General features: G+C 38.1%; 1 non-coding gene across 1 annotated transcript; it reads right to left on the bottom strand.

Annotated features, from left to right (window-relative positions):
* Positions 1 to 2,928: 2,928 nt before the first annotated feature.
* Positions 2,929 to 3,035, bottom strand: LOC139846040 (small nucleolar RNA R71). Its single transcript, XR_011758786.1, has one exon. It is a non-coding gene; the product is annotated as a small nucleolar RNA R71 (small nucleolar RNA).
* Between the last annotated feature and the right edge of the window lie 20,752 nt (positions 3,036 to 23,787).

The raw sequence follows: 23,787 nt of genomic DNA on the forward strand, positions 1-23,787 counted from the left end.
TAGATAGGAGTAGTTCATGAAAATCATAGTCATGAAGTTTGATAGAGATCGTCATTCTTTACAACAAGAATGATGAATATGAGTTAAAAATAAAGTTTTATCACTATTGAAAAATATGGATAAAACGATTCGATTATAGGAAGCGTATAAATGAAGCTATCGTAAAGGAGTGAATGGGAAAATTAAATGTTCGCCTTAACTTTTGACGTAGTCACGATTGATTTCCAGAATTCAAGGGATTTAAGGAAATCTTCGTAATCTATAAGATTTGATTCTCCGGTATTTACGAAATTTTGAGATTTCTTTGATTAAATGCGGTGATTTGCCTCGATTGCTGTGTTTTGAATTTTGCTATAAATTAGCTTCTTTTGTTTCATTATCTTCACCACTTCTATACTTTCTTCCTCAATTCAAACTTCCAAAAGATTAAGAAAATGCTTAATCCAGTTCTGATCCTGGTTATTATATTGACCAAATATGCAGTCATTCTTCTTTTTCTTTTACCGCCAGAGGAATCTGTTTACTTTTACTATGCTCTTGGGGTTATAGTGTTTTTAATTATCCCGTGTCTTTATATTTCTATACGCATTGATATATGATATCGCATATTTCATACGCATTTTTCTTAGCGATATCGGGTATATTTTGGTCCTTTTTGGATACGATTTGGAGTTATTTCGATGAAAGTTGTGAAAGTTTGAGTTCCAAGACCAAGAAGGTTAAATTTGAAGTTATTTGATGGTTTTGGATGATTTTCTATGCAAACGAGTGAAAGGGTTTGGTCCGATTCGAGTTTTAGGTGATTTTAGCAAGTTTTCAGCTCAGTTTCAGCAAATGAGGTCTGGAGCGCCGCTCCAAAAGGGCGCGCGCCGCTCCATTAGGCATAAAATTCAGTTCGAGCATTTTAAAAAGGCTTGATTTTCAGTTCATCAGAGAGTGGCGCGCCGCGCAGCTATTTGGAACGCCGCGCGGATGTATGGCGCGCCGCGCGAGTCTTAATCCGGGTTCAGATTTCCACTTATTTAAAGCCCGAAAATTACCCTAATTTATCACTTTCGCATCCAGACGATTTCCAGCAGCTTTTTGACGAACTTAGGTGATTTTTGGGGTTTCTCAAGGTGATTCTAACACATCAATCATTCCGGAAACAAGTCTCGATCCGTTTATCATTCAAGATTCAATCATTAATTAGGTTAATCTCTTTGTTTAAAACAATGAATTCTTCTATTACTTTGATTGTGATTTTTGTTCTAGCCATGATTTTTGGCTAAACTTTTAATGTTTGTCTAGATTGAACATTTGCATGTGTTTGGATGATACTTTGTAGTTTTATTAATTAATGAATGATAATTATGAGTTTTGATTAAGAACCATTCTTGTGGGTGTTGATTATTGTTACTAGGTTGATTAGTGAATCTTGTTTGAACAAAGGGAACCCTGTTTCAATTTAGTGATCTAATTTCCAATTGATTTGTCTTAACCAATTGGGTGCTTACTGGACCAAGGGGTAAACCGGGTAACATTGATTGAACAAAGCAGGGGTGAATTGTGTGGAGCGAACGCGTAACCAATTAAATCTTAATCTTATAATTAGCTAGTTACTAAGTCACAAACGAAAGAGGTCTTTGGTAAAAGGGAACCCTACGCCAATAAATCCTAGTTTGACGTGTTTGCTAAAAGAGAACTCTGGGTAAACCGACTCTGTAATTACATGCATTGATAAATAGAACTAGTGCTTAATAACAAATCATCCAACACTGCGAATAGGAGATCTAGGCGAACATTCTTTTATCTATTGAATTCAAACTATCTTTATTTTCCGTTGAGTCTGTTATTTGATTTATTTAAACTTAAAAACCCAAAAATATTGTCTTTACTTTTAAATATATCTTGATTTGGCTAATCGTTAAATAGCCACCAAAACAAACTATCTAGTACTTTCAATTTTCGTAGATTAATTTATTTTATTTTATTAGTACAATTTTAATTCTCACGTTAAAACTGTCCTTGGAACGATTTCGGAATTACCAATTTCATACTATTACACGATCGGGTACACTGCCCGTTAGTGTGTAGTAATCTTTAAACCGGCATTTTCAGAGATAAATTATATACTAGATTTTACACATCAAGTTTTTGGCGCCGCTGCCGGGGACAGTTGTATCGAAAATTAAGATTGTTATCTAATTGTTCTTAGTTAAGTTTAGTTATAGTTTATTATTTCTTTTTGTTATTCTCTAGTTGAATCGGTGCATTTAATCAGTTGTTAGTTGTGATTTCGCAGGTAACAGGTAGTGCATGCCACATACGCGTTCTTCTAATTCTCCGATTCTTCAACCATTTGCAGAACCCGAAAGAGAGTTATTCAGAGCGTTAAGTCACGAACAACAGTCCACAGTGGATTCATCTTTTTCTTCAAGTGCTAATATAATTAAATTGGGAAGTAGTTCTGAGACTGTGGTGCCCGATACACCACCTGAAATCAGAGAAGAAGAAGAATCTTACATATCCTTAGATCTTTCCGAGACTGAAGATATGGCGGACCAAGAACAACCACCTCGTCCTCAGACTATGGCACAAAAGTTGAAGGCCACACGAGGGGGCCAAGGCAATTCGATTACTCAACCGAACATCACTCAGCCTTTTCAAATTACAGGGCCGATCCTAAATTTGATTTCTTCTGATTGCCGATTTTATGGCAAGGATATTGAGGATGCTAACGAGCATCTTCGTAATTTTAATGATGTTTTCAATTTGTTTAAGTTGCATGAGGTTGCCGATACTTCAGTCAAGACAAGGCTTTTTCCTTGGACTCTTAAGGGAGAAGCCAAGAGATGGTTAGATAAGCAACCAGAGGGCACGATTACCTCTTGGGAGACTTTGGAGGATAAGTTTTTATCGAAGTTTTTCCCTGCGTCTCGAGCTGCTAGACTTCAAGCAGAAATTTCACAATTCAGACAAAAGAGCAGTGAGACATTATTTGATGCTTGGGACCGTTTTGCTACTTTGTTAAGCTCATGTCCGCAACACGGGTTGAATGATTTACAGAAGGTCCAGATTTTCTACAAAGGTTGTGATATCCCGACTCGTCAGACTATTGATCAAGCCGCAGGTGGTACGTTAATGGATAAGACCGAAGAAGAGGCGCTAGAGATAATTGAAAAGCAAGCTGCTTACTCTCACGAATGGCATCAAGATCATGAGTCATTCCATTCAGCTTCAGTTAAGAAGACCGAAACCCATGGTGCATATGACGATTTTGGGTCTATAAGTGCTAAGTTGGATTCCTTTGGTAGGAATTTGGAGAAGATAAATAAGGATATTCATGGTATGAAGGTTGGTTGTGAGTATTGTGGGGGATTGCATCTGGCAAAAGATTGTGATGCAGGTTTGACTATGAATCAGAAGGAAGAGATAGCTTATATTAGTCAGCAGAACAACAATCAGTTTCAGGGACGTACGCAGTTTAATAGGAATTTCAATAATCCCTATAATCCTCAAGGTAATCAAGGTTCGAGGTTTCAGCCAGGTTCTAGTGGAGGATATCAACAGCAAGCTCCCGGGTATTTTCAGAAACCCCAAGCCGAAGAGAAAAAGTCCAACCTTGAAGCTATGATCGAGAAGCTTGTGATATCTCAAACTCAGCTTGTTACTACTGTTACTCAGAACAATGAGAAGAATGACCAAATGTTTCGAAATCAACAAGCAGCGATTCAGAATCTTGAGAAACAAATTGGTCAGCTTGCTAGTCAGAATAATGTGAGGAAACCGGGGGAGTTACCTAGTAAGACCGATAACAACCCGAAGAATGGGCACGTTAATGCTATCACTACCCGTAGTGGTTTAGTATATGATTCACCGAGTAAGCCCGATGAGGATGATTTACGAGTGCCGTTGGTTAAGGATAGTGAGCCGGTAGTTGTTAGTGAACCGGAAGGGGGGTAAGGAGCCGGAACAGGTGATTGAGAAGGTTGTGAGGGTACCGGAAACTGTTGCTGCTAAACCGGTAGTTAAAGAGTATCAACCACCGCTCCCATTCCCGAGGAAGCAGAGACTAGAGAAGCTGGAGGCAGAAAAGTCCAAGTTCATGGACTTGATTAGAAAAGTTAACATTAATTTGCCTTTTATTGATGTGATTGCAGGTATGCCGAAGTATGCAAGGTTTCTTAAGCACTTGCTGACCAACAGGAAGAAGCTGAAGAATGTGTCTTCAGTCAGGTTGAATGCCGCATGCTTAGCGGTAGTTGCAAACAAGCTTCCCGAGAAGCTTGAGGATCCTGGAAGTTTTACCATTCCTTGTTTATTGGGTAACTTGGATTGTATGCGGACGTTGGCAGATTTGGGGGCTAGCATAAATTTAATGCCATATTCTATTTATTTGAAGCTAGACCCCGGGGAGTTGAAACCCACACGAATGGCTATTCAGCTAGCAGACCGCTCTATTAAATTCTCTCGTGGAATTATCGAGAATATGCTAGTTAAGACCGGGTCGTTGGTTTTTCCAGCCGATTTCGTGGTGTTAGATATGGAAGTGGATGATAGAATTCCATTGATTTTGGGTCGGCCATTTTTAAATACTGCTAGGTGTATCATTGATGTATATGGCCAACAGTTGACCCTTCGGATAGATAATTTGCATGCAACTTTTTCAATCGACCATACTTTAAAATACCCTGCGTACACCGATGATGTATGCTATTTTCTTAACACTGTGAATGTCCACTCTGAGTTGTTGCAGGAATTCCCAGAGTTACAGGGTTCAGGAGAATGCTCATTGGTTGAAATTGATGAAGAGTTGCAGGTTGAGGAGGTGGACATTTTGACCACCTTGATGGAAAACGGCTATGAGCCGACTGAGGAGGAGTTCAAGGAACTCGAACGCGATGCAGATTATCGGAGCAAGTCTTCAATTGAAGAACCTCCCGAGTTAGAATTGAAGCCACTTCCAGATCATTTGGAATACGCTTATTTGCAGGAGGAATCTATGCTTCCGGTAATTATTTCTTCTTCTATTACTACAGGTCAGAAAACTGAGCTTGTAACCATGCTGCAGGCCCATAAACCGGCCATTGCGTGGAAAATTCACGACATTAAGGGTATTAGTCCCTCCTATTACACCCACAAAATCCTAATGGAGGATAAATCCAAACCTGTGGTGCAACGTCAAAGGAGGTTGAACCCGCACATGCAAGATGTCGTGAAGAAAGAGATCATTAAGCTCCTCGATGCAGGTCTGATTTACCCGATCTCTGACAGTCCTTGGATTAGCCCGGTACACTGTGTACCTAAGAAAGGTGGTATGACTCTTACCACCAATGATAAAAATGAGTTAATTTCCACTAGGACTGTCACGAGGTGGCGTGTTTGTATTGACTATCGAAAGTTGAACGACGCCACACGCAAAGACCACTTCCCGTTACCTTTCATGGATCAAATGCTAGAGAGGTTAGTGGGAAACAGCTTTTATTGTTTTCTTGATGGTTTTTCGGGCTATTTCCAAATTCCTATCTCGCCCGAGGACCAAGAGAAAACTACTTTCACATGCCCGTATGGCACATTTTCATACCGACGCATGCCCTTTGGCCTTTGCAATGCTCCAGCCACTTTTCAAAGGTGCATGATGGCCATATTCCACGATATGATAGAGGATTGCATGGAGGTGTTCATGGATGACTTTTCGGTCTTCGGTGACACTTTTGATTCATGCCTTCTGAATTTAGAACGGATGTTGGAACGGTGTGAAAAGTCTAATCTTGTGCTCAATTAGGAGAAGTGCCATTTCATGGTTCAAGGAGGCATAGTTCTCGGGCACAAGATTTCCAAAGACGGTATTGAGGTGGATCCTGCGAAGGTAACGGCTATTAAGAACCTTCCACCTCCCACCGATGTTAAGGGTGTTCGGAGTTTTCTCGGGCACGCCGGTTTTTACCGGCGGTTTATTAAGGATTTCTCTAAAATCGCTAACCCGATGAACAAACTCCTTGAAAAGGACACGCCGTGGAATTTCTCTGACGAGTGCTAAAAGGCATTCGATCTTCTGAAGGAGAAACTGATCAATGCACCAATCATAATTGCTCCGAATTGGTCCCTTCCATTCGAGCTTATGTGCGATGCTTCCGATTTTGCTGTTGGCTCTGTTTTGGGTCAAAGGGTCAAGAAACATTTCCGACCCATCTACTATGCAAGCAAGACCTTGCAGGGAGCCCAATTGAATTATACTACCACTGAAAAGGAGCTCCTTGCGGTGGTCTTTTCTTTTGATAAGTTCAGGTCCTACTTAGTCTTGTCTAAGACTATAGTTTTTACGGACCATTCTGCTCTGAAGTACCTACTTTCGAAACCGGATGCGAAACCTCGACTGCTTAGATGGATCTTACTTTTGCAAGAATTCTACATCGAGATCCGGGATAAGAAGGGTGCTGAAAATCTAGCGGCTGACCACTTGTCTAGACTCGAGAACCCAAATCTCGAAGTCCTTCACGAATCGAGTATCCATGATGATTTTCCCGATGAATATCTCATGGCAATGGACAAGGTGGACGAGCCGTGGTACGTGGACATTGCTAATTATCTGGTTGGGGGATTCTTGGAAAAAGGGTGGTCGCATCAAAGGAGGAAGAAATTCTTCAGTGACCTTAAGTACTATTTCTGGGAGGCTCCCTATCTTTTTCGTTGTTGTCCCGATGGGGTTATTCGTCGGTGCGTTTCCGGTGAGGAGTGTACGCGTATTTTGACCGAGTGCCATAGTGGGCCTGCCGGTGGGCATTTTGGACCCCAAATCACGGGGCATAAAGTCTATGATGCCGATTTTTTTGGCCGACAATTTTCAAGGATGCCCACCGGATTTGCAAGTCGTGCAATTCTTGCCAAAGGGCCGGTAAAGTCACCAAACGGGATGAGATGCCTCAACAAAGCATCCAAGTTTGCGAAGTATTTGACATTTGGGGAATTGACTTTATGGGGCCATTTCCGAAATCTCAGAATTATAGTTACATACTCGTTGCTATTGACTACGTGTCTAAATGGGCCGAAGCTCAAGCTTTGCCCATAAATGATGTACGAGTTGTGATTTCCTTTCTTAAGCGTTTATTTTCTCGATTTGGAACTCCTAAAGCTTTAATTAGCGATAGGGGTACTCATTTTTGTAACGCTCAAATGGAGAAGGTATTGAAGCGATATGGAGTTCTCCATAAAGTTTCTACTTCATACCATCCCCAAACGAGCGAACAAGTTGAGAACACCAATCGAGCTCTTAAAGGGATTCTTGAGAAAACAGTGGGTTCGAATCCGAAGGAGTGGGCGAACAAGCTCGATGAAGCTTTGTGGGCGTTTCGCACCGCCTACAAAACGCCAATTGGTACCACTCCTTATCGGTTGGTTTATGGGAAAGCATGCCATCTCCCGTTGGAGATTGAGCATAAGGCTATGTGGGCACTTAAAAAGTGCAATTTAGATTTGAAGGAAGCCGGACGCCTAAGGGCGGGGCAATTGAATGAGCTTGGTGAATTACGCCTTGATGCGTACTAAAATTCTTTAATTTATAAAGAGAAAACCAAGCTATGGCATGATAGGAGGTTAAAGGGTACAAAAGAGTTTAATGAAGGTGATCGAGTGCTTTTATTTAACTCTAGATTAAAGCTTCTGCCCGGAAAACTTAAGTCCCGGTGGACGGGACCATTTGAGGTTGTTAAGGTGTACCCTTATGGTGCAATTGAGTTGAAAAATGCTAGTGGCACGACCTTTAAAGTTAATGGACATCGTGTGAAGAAATATTTCGATGGTCCATTGGAGATTGATGATGGGGTTCATGTTGAACCCGATCCTAAGTTTACTTGAAGTTGGAAACGAGTCTTGTGAATGACTCGGTAATAAACTTCACATTGTTGTATAGTTTGTATATTTTGTGCTTGTTTGATGATATGTGCAATGTGATCATGCTCGGATTTTTGTTGGGGTTGTTTGGGGGTTTTTAGGTTGAGAAAATGGGTTAAAATGGCTTAAAAATGCGAATTTTTGAGAAAACAGCATTTGGGACGCCGCTCCGTATTTGTAAGCGCCGCTCCACATAAAAAAAACCCTGATGTGCCAGATATTTGAAAACTCTCGAACTCGATTTTTAGTTATATGGAGCGCCGCGCGGCCTTTTGGCGCGCCGCGCGGATACTTGGCGCGCCGTGCCGTTTGCTGTCGGTCAGACTGTTTTGCCTTTTAATTGATATAAAAACGAATTTTCTCCACCACACAAAATAAAAACCGGGTACCAGCTGTATTTACTCTCGATTCCTTCTTTCTTTTATTCACAACACCTCTTTTACACCTACAAACACATAGATCCTACAAACCCTAATTTTCAAGTCTTAAGTTTCTTGTGCAATTAACTTCCAATCTTTCAAGAATGGTTAACCCAAAGGTCCGAATTTATTTCTTATCTTACTAATTTCATCTTCTTATATGTAATTACTTGCTTAATTTTTGATTTACACGATGAATTAGTGTGGGGTTTCTTTAATTGGGGTTATTTGTTCTAATTATTGATGGGTTTGGTTAGATAAAGATTATATGCTTTGAATTCATAACTAAATTTGTGTTTTTAGAAGTTGTAATTAAATCTAGAGTTTGTATATTTGAGACTTGCGAATTTGTAGGTGATTAAGGTGTTCTATGCTTGAAATTGATGTAGTTTTTGAATTGTTTATGTGTTTTTAAACTAGTGTGGGGTTGTGTTCATATGGGCGGGTCATAATGGTTTGATTGACTTAATGCAAAATTGGTTTAGTTATGTATGATGCCATGCTAGTGAAGATGAAACATGTATTTTGAGTTGTGTTGAGCATGTTGGTGGTAGTAATTGGCATTGGTTAAGATTGGCACACATGATGAACTTTTCTAGATTTTTGGAAGTAAGAAGTGTTATGAAAAGTTGTGTTTGCTAATATTTTGGTAATGATGTTAAGTGAGTGTAGTTGCTATGATGAATTGGTTCAAATGATAGTATGATATGAGATAGATTGTGATATTGGCATTGTTTTACAAGTATTATTTGTTAACTTGGAGATTGTTTTCAAAAGTGGATTGGCACGAAACATGATTTGGTTGTGAATGGTGCTTGGTGTCTATTATTATGACTAACACTAACTTTTGAGTTTGTTGTTTTGTTTTCTTTACTTGTTTCATGAATGTAGAGATCAAGAGGATCCCAGGAACAATCAAGGCAACCACCGAATAATCCTGAATTATGGTTATCTCATATCTCGAATAATGAGGATTTGGAGGAAAGGTTCACCACAAATAGCGCTCGTCCGATTGATCGAACTTATTATTTAGATTGGACGCATCTTTCATCAGCGGGTCCTAATATTGTTCGGGAGTTGCGTCGTTACTTGTGGGTAGTCTATGCGGGCAATGAGTTGAGACCTTATGAAAGGTTATTTGAGATTAATGAGGATATTTATGAGCAGATAACAATAGAGTTTTTCTCAACTGTTAGTTTTCGACCTCGAGTCTCTCCGACCGAGGCAGATTTCTTATCGTTTAGGCTTGGCGGGTTAGAGCATCGTATGTCTAAGATTGAGCTGGCTCGGGCATTAGATCTATATCCTAAGTTGACTGATAATGATTTGAAGTGGCATTTGATGAATTACAGAGTGTTTGGGGAGCAAGTTTTCAGTGAAAGTATTTATTGGCCGACTGTGGCAACTGCTAGTGCTGGTCCGTTTAGTTCGAGTCGAAGTGTTCAGTCGATGCTTAGACTTCCTGAGGATCGAATAATTTTTAAGATGATAGCTACTATGTTTATGGCAAGGAGAAACGCAAACAAAATTCAGCGAAGGGATCTTTGGATCCTACAACAAATTAAACTGAGGGAGCCGATCGATGTCCCATGTATGTTAGGGGTATGGTTGCAGGAAATTGGAATGGACAACTGCACGGAACGCCCATTGTTAGGTGGGCATTTTGTTACTAGGTTAGCTCGGGCGTTTTCGGTCCCGACGAGTCGATGTGATGTGGTGGGAGTTGAGGCGATGCCCACCAATATTCTGTTTTTCTCTAAGGCTGAGTTTATCCGTCGTGGTCCAGCAGGATGGGTTTTGTGGTCTGATGAAGAGCAACAGCAATAGCCAGGTGACGGTGCAGGTCGAGGACGTGGACGTGGAGCTAGTCGATCCACGTATGAGGCTGGGAGCTCGAGTGGTGCGAACGTACAGGGTACGTGGTCAATGGGTGAAGAGAGTTGGAATTCTTTGGTGAACAGTGTGGACGGTCTTCATTTAGAGTACAGGGACAGCAGGTCAGCATATGATGCTCAGGTGGAGCATAATCAGCGGATGTTGGCAGAGCAGCGTGGGCATAATGAGGATTTGATGACTTGGCACCAACAAAATTATGGGTCGATTAACACAACACTAGGACAGTTTGGAACAGAGTTGGGTCATTTGGGAGAGCGTGTTGACAGGGTTGAGTACGATGTTAGGGGAATTAGGGCCCACAATCAGTGGGAGATCCATCAGCGACAAATTCAGCGTCAGATGCGTCATAACCCGGAGGTGTATATTCCGACGCGAACTACCATTCCCGATTATACGTCTGTTACTCCTCCGAGACCGGATCCTTCATATGACCCGTACCAAGCTTGTCAGGATACGTATGGTGTGAACTGGGACCCTACCAGAGATTTTTGGCAGGGAAGTGATTGATTGTTGCGCATGATTATGTTGTAATTTGTTTTAAACTATTTCCGTTTCGTTGGTTTGTACTTGGATAATTTTATATTTTGCTTATGTACTGTGGATTTATTTAGGGACAAGGCGTTTCGGTACCGGGTGGTGCCACCTTGTCCCATTTATGTAGTTCGTGTGTTTTTCTTTTCTTAGGTATGTTGGTGAAACAATTTTTTTTCAAGTCTGGCATTAAGTTCAGCAAAACTACTTGAGTGATGATATTGGTGTGAGGATCGGGAATGGACGATGTTCTTATGCTGGCAGTAAGTTCAGCGCCATCTGTCACTGTCATTCCACGATCAGTGGTTACCTCGATAAGTTTTTATTTTTCTTACCCTTTAGATTTTAATCTATTTTTGATCTCAAGTAATGGGGACATTGCTTGATCTCAAGTGTGGGGTGTAGATGTAAAATCTCTCGGGTTGGTTGTTAATGAAGTCATCATCATACTAGTTTTGATATTAAAAGACTTGACGTTTCACGGGTTTTGATCGTAAAAAAAGAAATTGAAAATTTTAGGGTAAAATATAAAAAAAAAAACAGAAAAGTTAGTTATAAAAAGAAAAAAAAAATAGAAAAACAATTAAAAATTCGACCAAAACTCTTGTTTTTGATATGGCTTGGTATTTTATATTATATTTCTTGATTTCAAAGAAGCCAAAAGTGTTCCACATGTTCATTACCATTGGACATGAAATCCTACGAGTTCGGGGAACTTAATAGTAGGTCACCTGTACCAAAACGGGTGTAAACCGTGAGAGAGCGGTGATTGCATAGCGTGATTGTGACCGAATCACGTGTCAGATCAAAAACTTTTGGTTACTTTGTATAGAAGACTTCCGAAACTATATCATTTTATTATTACATCATTTAATGGTGTGATACTGTGGGAAGAGGAGCCTTGAGTTTCACCAGTGCTGTCCTTTTTAGGAGCAATAGCTACGTGCTTGTGTTTGCTTAGACAACACAACCCATAGCCAAAAGCTATGGCACCCAAAGGTTTTTGGGATTATTGGAAGGGTAGTATCTACTTCTTACCTTTCTTAAAACAAGCAGAAAAGCTTGTCATGTGGGAAGTAGGCAAACCGGTGTCAATTGAAATAGATTGGCACTTCCGAGTGATTCAGATCCACTCATTAAGGAAGTAAAGTCTTCCGACCGTTTCACTTGGTACGTATACCTCTTAAGCGTGCCATTTCATTACCCATCATTTCACGATGAGGTACTGTTAGAGGAGAAAGTCTTAAGCTTTCAAAACATGTTCATTATTTTGAATGTGAAATCCTACATGAACATGAAAGTTCATACGTAGGTCACTTGTACAAAAACGGGTGTCAACCGTATGAACGGTGATAGTAGCATATAGTCGAAACCGGACCATTCGCTAGATCGAAAACTTAAACAGGGCGATCCTCATTGTTTCTCCTAACAAGGACAATGTTGCACCCGACCACCTTATTTAACCACACAGGATGTATCTTTTCCATCCTTAAGGGAGTCAAGTCTCCCGAACGACACACTTGCTGATTTGTTTCAGAAGATGTAGTCCAGACCAGTTGTAGGGTGACGAAAAATCTTGAAAAGTCATTGCTAAAATCGACTGGAAATCTACCAGGTCTCAACGTCAAACAGGGAAAATGGTAGTCAAAGCTTATCTCAATGAGGGGGATTTGCTAGCCAAATGGGAAGCGCACCATGATACACAAATGTCAGTGATTGATCAGATTTCCAGTGGATAACCTCCGGAAAGGTAAGATATCAGCTTTTAAGCCTGATGAACCTCAATCTTTATGGTTGACTTAACGGATTAGATGATCACCTCATGATTATCGATGATATCTGAACGTAATGTGTATCCTCCTAAGCACATTATTTTCTTACCGACATCTCGTGATGTTAGGTACTGTGGGAGGCTTGGCTTGACCAATTGCGGGGTAGCCCATGCGTTCTTTTGGTACATTTGTTCGATTGCTATACTTCTTGGTGCTTGGTTTCCACTTGATTCCCGGTTCCATTGAAGACTTTTATTTTGATTCGAGATTCTCTACTTCATCAGTATGGTACGTTAATCGAGATTAATTTTGGTTGCTATATCAGTTACATATTGTTTGCAGTTTGGGAAGTTATGTTGGGGAAATGCAAGTGGGAACCATGGTGGTTATTTACTCCAAATCGTGCCCACGCTAGTTGCTTGTTTGGTTTCTTGTTTATTTGTTCTACATACATGTTTGAAGAATTTATCATATTGTAGAAGATTATTATCGAGTTTCATTGCTTGAGGACAAGCAAAACTCTAGTGTGGGGTTGTTTGATATCGCATATTTCATACGCGTTTTCCTTAGCGATATCGGGTATATTTTGGTCCTTTTTGGATACGATTTGGAGTTATTTCGGTGAAAGTTGTGAAAGTTTGAGTTCCAAGACCAAGAAGGTTAAATTTGAAGTTATTTGATGGTTTTGGATGATTTTCTATGCAAACGAGTGAAAGGGTTTGGTCCGATTCGAGTTTTGGGTGATTTTAGCAAGTTTTCAGCTCAGTTTCAGCAAATGAGGTCTGGAGCGCCGCTCCAAAAGGGCGCGCGCCGCTCCATTAGGCATAAAATTCAGTTCGAGCATTTTAAAAAGGCTTGATTTTCAGTTCATCAGAGTGTGGCGCGCCGCGCAGCTATTTGGAGCACCGCGCGGATGTATGGCGCGCCGCGCGAGTCTTAATCCGGGTTCAGATTTCCGCTTATTTAAAGCCCGAAAATTACCCTAATTTATCACTTTCGTATCCAGACGATTTCCAGCAGCTTTTTTACGAACTTAGGTGATTTTTGGGGTTTCTCAAGGTGATTCTAACACATCAATCATTCCGGAAACAAGTCTCGATCCGTTTATCATTCAAGATTCAATCATTAATTAGGTTAATCTCTTTGTTTAAAACAATGAATTCTTCTATTACTTTGATTGTGATTTTTGTTCTAGCCATGATTTTTGGCTAAACTTTTAATGTTTGTCTAGATTGAACATTTGCATGTGTTTGGATGATACTTTGTAGTTTTATTAATTAATGAATGATAATTATGAGTTTTGATTAAGAACCATTCTTGTGGGTGTTGATTATTGTTACTAGGTTGATTAGTGAATCTTGTTTGAACAAAGGGAACCCTGTTTCAATTTAGTGATCTAATTTCCAATTGATTTGTCTTAACCAATTGGGTGCTTACTGGACCAAGGGGGTAAACCGGGTAACATTGATTGAACAAAGCAGGGGTGAATTGTGTGGAGCGAACGCGTAACCAATTAAATCTTAATCTTATAATTAGCTAGTTACTAAGTCACAAACGAAAGAGGTCTTTGGTAAAAGGGAACCCTACGCCAATAAATCCTAGTTTGACTTGTTTGCTAAAAGAGAACTCTGGGTAAACCGACTCTGTAATTGCATGCATTGATAAATAGAACTAGTGCTTAATAACAAATCATCCAACACTGCGAATAGGAGATCTAGGCGAACATTCTTTTATCTATTGATTTCAAACTATCTTTATTTTCCGTTGAGTCTGTTATTTGATTTATTTAAACTTAAAAACCCAAAAATATTGTCTTTACTTTTAAATCTATCTTGATTTGGCTAATCGTTAAATAGCCACCAAAACAAACTATCTAGTACTTTCAATTTTCTTAGATTAATTTATTTTATTTTATTAGTACAATTTTAATTCTCACGTTAAAACTGTCCTTGGAACGATTTCGGAATTACCAATTTCATACTATTACACGATCGGGTACACTGCCCGTTAGTGTGTAGTAATCTTTAAACCGGCATTTTCCAGAGATAAATTATATACTAGATTTTACACATCAATATACACGGTTTGTAATTTCGGAGTCATTATCGGGCTTTATATTTTCCCTTATATGTCGGAGCTTTATGCTTTTGTTTCTTCTTCCCGACTTCAAGTCAAGCAAGTAATGGTCCAGAATTCGTAGGTATGAAGTTTCGAATGATCATAATGTTCTAAGTAGAAAGGAACATAATATCATGATTTGATTTGTCAAATTACCAGAATATCCAGAAAAGACCGAATCATCAAGAAAAATATTTTCTTGATATGTTTAGAGGTTAAATAGAATGTAAGAGTCGTGTAACATGGCAAATGATGATTATAAAGTCTATGAATCATCATCTTCCATTAAAAACTTAGCATGACTTACTGTAATATAATCACGTTGGCCTGACGTCATTATATTATACTAACTCATGCTTCAATTCCCAACACTACTTCAAATCGTTCAAAATTTAAACTTGTATGTTACAGAAATATAGAAACTAAAACAGTTTCCTTTATTATGTAACACAGATAGTGCGAAGTGATAAATAATTTCGGACAAGAATAGTTATGAAGGTATCTTCAGAAATATAGAAGATATTTATGATGATATTTTAGAATTTCTAAGTTCGAAAGTTGATGAAGAAATATTTTCTGCAAGCTTTTAACATGACTTCGGAGCAAGATATTCTCTAAAGATTTCACTGGATCCAGAATTTCCTGGATTCTTTGAATATAGGATTTGGCCCTTGTGTTTGTCCTTGGTCTCCTCCATGGTTAGCTCAATCCGTTTTTTAGTTCCAAATTTTCTTTTGAGCTTTTCCAACATACCATTCTTTATTATCAAACTGTTGGCCCTTAAGACCATCTACAATTTTTCAGTTTCCTCTGCATTTAATGCAGGCATATTTGAATCATCGGTTATCAATCCGAGATGGTTTCAAGAAATTTCATTTTTAGATGATTAAACGCTGATTGTGATCGTCAAGATTCAAAGGATGTTTTCAAAAATTTGAATTTGAAGTGTTTAAGCGTAAGATGCATCCATCAATGGATCTAATGGTTGACGAATAGGCGTTGTTGATTTCAAAAGTAATGAATGATAATTTCGGTGGTTCGATGTGATAATTCATCATAGAATACGAATGAATATAATTCATGAATTTAGTGATCTTTAGGAAGATAACACTTGCTAAAGCTTTACTTAAATTCCGATATGTCAAAATCAGAATATGTAATTGAATTTGTATGAAAATGGTTGTTCTTTAGTGAACATATACATAGGTGGATGTAAGTAATATAGTTATTGATTATTGAATCAGAATTTGAAGGATGTACAATGTAACATATTAATGTGAGATATAAATATTTCTCGGGTATTACCTACCCGTTAAAATATTTTCACAATTAACAGTTTGTACAAAAGAATTACAATCTTTATGAAGATATACGTTCATATATGTATTCTTCAGATATAATATAGATTTTAATGAGTTAATATAATATTAAACTCATTTGATTTGTAGTGAAACGAAAATAAATAATCTCCAAAACCTTAGAGATTTCATAATTGTCGCAAAATATTTCGCTAATGAAGTTATGAATCAATATTTCATCATTTGTTGTTATTGATATACCTCAGTATATGATATTGGTACTCGTGGAATCCTTGTGAAATTCACAAGACACGAATAATGTTTTCTAAAAAGTTTCGAGTATATCAAAAATGGAAGTATACAATCAATCATGTATTTGAGTAATACCCTTGGGTTATTATGAAATGGAGTTTATTGTGCTGAAGCAGTGATTAACGATTGTTAAGTTATTAACAAAAGATGTACATCATAGCATATTAGTGATATGAATTCACCAAGTAGTACATACTAGTTAAGATTTACACGTAATAGCTTAGTACGAAATGATTTATTATTGTTCCAAACCATATATACATAAAGTATACATATAATTCTTCAGGAAGAATGAGTCAATTCATCTTAACTCATTATTACTATTATTCCTTGGTACATGTGGGACGTATGATGTTGATATCTGAGGTACCAAGTGCGATGTTGAGACGTGGGATGCGGATGTTGTTGTTGGTGAAGCTGATGATATTGGTGGTGATGCTGATGGTACTGGTGGTACTGGTTATGCTGCTGGTGCTGCTGCCCGTGTTCGTAGGTTTCGCACCATATTCTCCAGAGCCACTACTCGAGCGCGAGGCTCGTTGACTTCTTCTATTATTCCGGGATGATTGGCGGTTCGGACGAGTGGATGAATAAGCTCTAGAATTTTAGATATTATATATTCATGACTGGATATCCTGGAAATGAGGGTGAAAATAGTGTTTCGAACGGGTTCACCGGTAAGTGCTTCAGGTTCTTCACCAAGAGGTGAATTCGGTTGGTGGAAGGGATTACCTTCTTCTTGTCTCCATTGATTAAGTTTACTACGAACCCATCCCCAATTCATCCAAAATAGATGATGGCTGATTGGTTCGTTTGTTCCGGTTACGCTGCCATTGGAGCTCGAGGAATCAGTTGAGAAATCCATATTATGTGATTTGAATTAGGGTTTGATATGAGATTAGTGTTGAATACTGGATGATATATTCATCTCCTTGAATATGTATATGTAGCAAAAAGATTTCCGTAATTTACGGAGGAAATTTAGGAAAAGTGTTAGACAAAGATTATTGGGACAGATACGATAAGATATAATAAGATATGATGTGTCTATACTCTAATAATGGCAGTATGACGTGTCTAGATGATAAGTATGTAATATGATAATCTTTTGATTAAAGATTTTTGTAACAACCCGACATCTTAAATCCCTTAGACGAGTACCAAAAAAAAAAAATTTCTATGTCAGTGCATCTGGATGGCGTCCAGAATCCTGGATGGCGTCCAGCTCAGAAAGGTGGGCCGGCGTCCAGCTCAAAACAACTGGGACGGCGTCCAAGCAATTGGGACGGCGTCCCAATGGTCTTCCAGCTACTGATCACGGGTCCAACTCACACGAGCAGAAAACCCGCTTCCCGACACTTTCAAACGAAAACCTTTTTACCACACGTCAATATAAGTGAAACTAAGAGATTTTCATCATCAAATCAAGTTTTACATCAACGGGCCCACATCGCCCATTTTACGAGTTTCATTCAAAAATAAAAGTTTCGACCAAATATAAGTTTAAGTTCCAAACGACACTAGAGCATGGTGTTTGGGGTTAAACTACCCAATCTCGGTCGAACTCCAAAAGCTAACACCCAAAAGCATCCCCTAACAAAACAAGCGGGAGATCACTAATCCAATTGAACGCTCTTACCCTTGTCAACGCCCGAGCCTATAAAAAAAGGTAAACAACGAGAGGGTAAGCAAAGCTTAGTGAATGCAATAATTATACGAATACATATATAATTATACCTACTTGCATACACTTACACAACCGAAAACATGCTAGAAAATAACATTAGCTTATCGTCGCAATAACAAGCTATAATTCACCAATACCCCCAAGCTAGCATAACAACCGCATATAAATATAACTCGAATAATATAATATGCTTACAACACAAATAACCATGGTTAACCAATAGTACAAGGGAACGGCGCTCGCGAAAACGCCATCGGTGTTCACAACATCCGTTAGGGCACTTAACACCTCGCACCACTAACCCCTAGGGTGGCACCTTAACACCTCGGCACTTCACCCCGAGTGGTATCTTAACACCTCGATGCTTCACTCATTATTTTACGGAGTGGTGTCTTAACACCTCGACACTACACTCCTAGGTGGCATCTTAACACCTCGATGCTACACCCGAGTGGCATCTTAACACCTCGATGCTACACTCTTCACGTGAAACGTGGTGTCTTAACACCTCGACACTATACATTTCACGCTACAACAAATAGATACATTATATACCTATGCATATAATTATTCCACTCACCTCAAAGTCTTGTGAAAAGATACTCGAGCTTGCGAAACCTCAAAGTAAGGTACCTATCACGTTATACATATTATTAAACGCAAACTCAAGTCGGTCAACCAATTCTTTCACCATTCCTAAGTCATTTTGACCCAAAGTGCAATCCCGACCCATTTTGCACCATTAACCCTAATAATGGGTCAACTTCACCAAAAACCCTAACCCTAGTCAAATATGGTCTTATTACATTTTTAAATCACCAATTTAACTCATTTTCACACATGCAAGACCACTTAGGTCATTAAAGACCCATTTGACCCATTTCAAGGTCAACACACCCATTTGGGTCATCCACAACCCAAATGACACCCACTAACATTAACTATAAGTGTACTAGTGATTTGCTAGGCCTTTAAGACCCATTTACCCCTTTCAAAACCCTAGGTTAGTCACCATTTGGGTCTTCATGACCCAAACTTACCCAAAACCCCCAAATTACTCACAAATGGGTTTTATGTGCAACACTAACCCAAACCCTAACCCTTAAACACATTAAACTAAGGTAATCAAGTTTAGGGCTTACCACCATAATCAAAACGAAGCTAACGAGGAGATGAACAACTTTAATGCTCGAGCTAGAACCCGAAACAAGCTTCTTCCTCTCCTATTTGAGCTTTCTCACACTTAAATGCACTCTCACTCTAGAATTGAAGTGGATGAGGTTTGGTGGTTGGAAATGGAGTAATGAAGCTCAACAAAACTGATCTAGGACCTTTAATTCGTCCACAAAGTGAAATTACCAAAATGCCCATCTAAAATTTCTAAAAAACAAAAAGGCTTGTCTGCCAGCCATTCTGGACGGCGTCCAGAAAGTTGGACGGCGTCCAGGCCTTTAATCTGGGATGGTGTCCCGCCCATTTGGACGGCGTCCCACCAGTCTGAGGAAACTGGATCTTACAACTCTCCCCCACTTGAATCGGATTGCGACCTCACAATCCACACCGCATGACAAGCAGGAAGATAAACCAAGATAAACTCTTCGGGCTCCCAAGTAAACTCGAAACCTATACTTCGACGCCATTGGACTTTAAAAGTTCTCACCTCTTTATTTCTCAATTTCTTAACCTTTTCATCAAGTATAGCAACCGGCTCCTCAACATACTCTAACTTATTATTTAGCTCAATCTCGTCTAACGACACCCACGAAGAATCATCCGCAAGACACTTACGGAGATGGGAAACATGAAATGTATTATGGATCCCCGCAAGTTCTTCGGGTAATTCCAAACGATATGCAACTTTGCCAACACGAGCTAAAACTTTGAATGGCCCAATAAACCGAGGAGCTAACTTTCCCCATTTTCGAAATCGAATAATACCCTTCCAAGGTGAAACCTTAAGCATCACCATATCACCTTCTTGAAATTTGATCGTTCGTCTACGTTTATCGGCATACGACTTTTGTCTATCTTGAGCCTTCTTCAAATGTTCCCGAATAATATCAATCTTGTTATTCGTCTCCACAACCAAATCGGTACTCCCGATTTCCCTTTGACCCTCTTCACCCCAACAAATTGGAGATCGACACCTTCGCCCGTAAAGCATCTCATAAGGTGGCATCCCGATACTAGTATTGAAATGTCCCGTTCTTATTGATTAAAAACGTTCCATATTAATTGATTTCGTTGCGAGGTTTTGACCTCTATATGAGACGTTTTTCAAAGACTGCATTCATTTTAAAACAAACCATAACCTTTATTTCATCAATAAAGGTTTAAAAAGCTTTACGTAGATTATCAAATAATGATAATCTAAAATATCCTGTTTACACACGACCATTACATAATGGTTTACAATACAAATATGTTACAACAAAATAAGTTTCTTGAATGCAGTTTTTACACAATATCATACAAGCATGGACTCCAAATCTCGTCCTTATTTAAGTATGCGACAGCGGAAGCTCTTAATAATCACCTGAGAATAAACATGCTTAAAACGTCAACAAAAATGTTGGTGAGTTATAGGTTTAACCTATATATATCAAATCATAATAATAGACCACAAGATTTCATATTTCAATACACATCCCATACATAGAGATAAAAATCATTCATATGGTGAACACCTGGTAACCGACATTAACAAGATGCATAAATAAGAATATCCCCATCATTCCGGGACACCCTTCGGATATGATATAAATTTCGAAGTACTAAAGCATCCGGTACTTTGGATGGGGCTTGTTGGGCCCGATAGATCTATCTTTAGGATTCGCATCAATTAGGGTGTCTGTTCCCTAATTCTTAGATTACCAGACTTAATAAAAAGGGGCATATTCGATTTCGATAATTCAACCATAGAATGTAGTTTCACGTACTTGTGTCTATTTTGTAAATCATTTATAAAACCTGCATGTATTCTCATCCCAAAAATATTAGATTTTAAAAGTGGGACTATAACTCACTTTCACAGATTTTTACTTCGTCGGGAAGTAAGACTTGGCCACTGGTTGATTCACGAACCTATAACAATATATACATATATATCAAAGTATGTTCAAAATATATTTACAACACTTTTAATATATTTTGATGTTTTAAGTTTATTAAGTCAGCTGTCCTCGTTAGTAACCTACAACTAGTTGTCCACAGTTAGATGTACAGAAATAAATCGATAAATATTATCTTGAATCAATCCACGACCCAGTGTATACGTATCTCAGTATTGATCACAACTCAAACTATATATATTTTGGAATCAACCTCAACCCTGTATAGCTAACTCCAACATTCACATATAGAGTGTCTATGGTTGTTCCGAAATATATATAGATGTGTCGACATGATAGGTTGAAACATTGTATACGTGTCTATGGTATCTCAAGATTACATAATATACAATACAAGTTGATTAAGTTATGGTTGGAATAGATTTGTTACCAATTTTCACGTAGCTAAAATGAGAAAAATTATCCAATCTTGTTTTACCCATAACTTCTTCATTTTAAATCCGTTTTGAGTGAATCAAATTGCTATGGTTTCATATTGAACTCTATTTTATGAATCTAAACATAAAAAGTATAGGTTTATAGTCGGAAAAATAAGTTACAAGTCGTTTTTATAAAGGTAGTCATTTCAGTCGAAAGAACGACGTCTAGATGACCATTTTAGAAAACATACTTCCACTTTGAGTTTAACCATAATTTTTAGATATAGTTTCATGTTCATAATAAAAATCATTTTCTCAGAATAACAACTTTTAAATCAAAGTTTATCATAGTTTTTAATTAACTAACCCAAAACAGCCCGCGGTGTTACTACGACGGCGTAAATCCGGTTTTACGGTGCTTTTCGTGTTTCCAGGTTTTAAATCATTAAGTTAGCATATCATATAGATATAGAACATGTGTTTAGTTGATTTTAAAAGTCAAGTTAGAAGGATTAACTTTTGTTTGCGAACAAGTTTAGAATTAACTAAACTATGTTCTAGTGATTACAAGTTTAAACCTTCGAATAAGATAGCTTTATATGTATGAATCGAATGATGTTATGAACATCATTACTACCTTAAGTTCCTTGGATAAACCTACTGGAAAAGAGAAAAATGGATCTAGCTTCAATGGATCCTTGGATGGCTCGAAGTTCTTGAAGCAGAATCATGACACGAAAACAAGTTCAAGTAAGATCATCACTTGAAATAAGATTGTTATAGTTATAGAAATTGAACCAAAGTTTGAATATGATTATTACCTTGTAGTAGAATGATAACCTACTGTAAGAAACAAAGATTTCTTGAGGTTGGATGATCACCTTACAAGATTGGAAGTGAGCTAGCAAACTTGAAAGTATTCTTGATTTTATGAAACTAAAACTTTTGGAATTTATGAAGAACACTTAGAACTTGAAGATAGAACTTGAGAGAGATCAATTAGATGAAGAAAATTGAAGAATGAAAGTGTTTGTAGGTGTTTTTGGTCGTTGGTGTATGGATTAGATATAAAGGATATGTAATTTTGTTTTCATGTAAATAAGTCATGAATGATTACTCATATTTTTGTAATTTTATGAGATATTTCATGCTAGTTGCCAAATGATGGTTCCCACATATGTTAGGTGACTCACATGGGCTGCTAAGAGCTGATCATTGGAGTGTATATACTAATAGTACATACATCTAAAAGCTGTGTATTGTACGAGTACGAATACGGGTGCATACGAGTAGAATTGTTGATGAAACTGAACGAGGATGTAATTGTAAGCATTTTTGTTAAGTAGAAGTATTTTGATAAGTGTATTGAAGTCTTTCAAAAGTGTATAAATACATATTAAAACACTACATGTATATACATTTTAACTGAGTCGTTAAGTCATCGTTAGTCGTTACATGTAAGTGTTGTTTTGAAACCTTTAGGTTAACGATCTTGTTAAATGTTGTTAACCCAATGTTTATAATATCAAATGAGATTTTAAATTATTATATTATCATGATATTATCATGTATGAATATCTCTTAATATGATATATATACATTAAATGTCTTTACAACGATAATCGTTACATATATGTCTCGTTTAAAAATCATTAAGTTAGTAGTCTTGTTTTTACATATGTAGTTCATTGTTAATATACTTAATGATATGTTTACTTATCATAGTATCATGTTAACTATATATATAACCATATATATGTCATCATATAGGTTTTACAAGTTTTAACGTTCGTGAATCACCGGTCAACTTGGGTGGTCAATTGTCTATGTGAAACCTATTTCAATTAATCAAGTCTTAACAAGTTTGATTGCTTAACATGTTGGAAACATTTAATCATGTAAATATCAATCTCAATTAATATATATAAACATGGAAAAGTTCGGGTCACTACAGTACCTACCCGTTAAATAAATTTCGTCCCGAAATTTTAAGCTGTTGAAGGTGTTGACGAATCTTCTGGAAATAGATGCGGGTATTTCTTCTTCATCCGATCTTCACGCTCCCAGGTGAACTCGGGTCCTCTACGAGCATTCCATCGAACCTTAACAATTGGTATCTTGTTTTGCTTAAGTCTTTTAACCTCACGATCCATTATTTCGACGGGTTCTTCGATGAATTGAAGTTTTTCGTTGATTTGGATTTCATCTAACGGAATAGTGAGATCTTCTTTAGCAAAACATTTCTTCAAATTCGAGACGTGGAAAGTGTTATGTACAGCCGCGAGTTGTTGAGGTAACTCAAGTCGGTAAGCTACTGGTCCGACACGATCAATAATCTTGAATGGTCCAATATACCTTGGATTTAATTTCCCTCGTTTACCAAATCGAACAA

This window comes from Rutidosis leptorrhynchoides, chromosome 4 (genome assembly GCF_046630445.1).
Source record: "Rutidosis leptorrhynchoides isolate AG116_Rl617_1_P2 chromosome 4, CSIRO_AGI_Rlap_v1, whole genome shotgun sequence".
NCBI classification, from domain to species: Eukaryota; Viridiplantae; Streptophyta; class Magnoliopsida; order Asterales; family Asteraceae; genus Rutidosis; species Rutidosis leptorrhynchoides.